This window comes from Camelina sativa, chromosome 20 (genome assembly GCF_000633955.1).
Source record: "Camelina sativa cultivar DH55 chromosome 20, Cs, whole genome shotgun sequence".
Classification (NCBI taxonomy): Eukaryota; Viridiplantae; Streptophyta; class Magnoliopsida; order Brassicales; family Brassicaceae; genus Camelina; species Camelina sativa.
The window spans coordinates 3,239,445-3,240,192 of NC_025704.1; positions in this window are offsets into that span (position 1 = coordinate 3,239,445).

The following is a 748-nucleotide window of genomic DNA, read 5'->3' on the forward strand; positions in this document are numbered from 1 at the left end:
AGCATGGACGAGACCAAGAACTTCTTCAGAGAGAGTTCCAAAAAGCCATGACTTGATGAGTTCGTCAGTACAGATCCAGGCTTCATAGGCTGGATTAGGGTCGGTGACTTGTTGATTGTTGACAGTGGTCACTCGAGTAGCTGTAGGCCTGGGAATTTCACCATTAACGAAACCGAGCAGCTTCTGGGAGCGAAGCAGAGATTCGAACTGAGTTTTCCACAAGAGATAGTTGGTGTCACTCAGTTTAATAGTAACAGAACTCGCAACATGAATATTAGAAGGAAAAGGATAAGGATCGAGTCTTTCTGCCATGACAGCAACCTGTTAGGGTTTTAAGGAAAGCTCTGATACCATGAGAATAAACAAAAACTGGTTTTGAAGACTGAACTTTTTTTGTATTCTTTTCCCTGACATACAATTACAGAGTGAGTTCTTATTTATACAACTTTGAAGAACATTCTAGGTTCTTTTACCACACACCTAATCTCATGACAAGTGGTGAACATCTACGCCTCCTCTAATGACAGAAGAGAATCATAACGGCTCGATAGTACAATGTCACCATCTTGTGCAGGTAATGTCTTTGTCACCTTCGTAGTCATCTGTCTCTGCTGTTTCCCTTTGTCGCATTGTTGCAGAGAAGGACAGAGTTGTTGAACTGTCGGACTCTGTTTTGGGAGTGGGCTTCCTAGTGGGCTTCTTGGACTTGGACTTTTGTCTTGGGCTTGATGTTGTAAACTCTCATCCC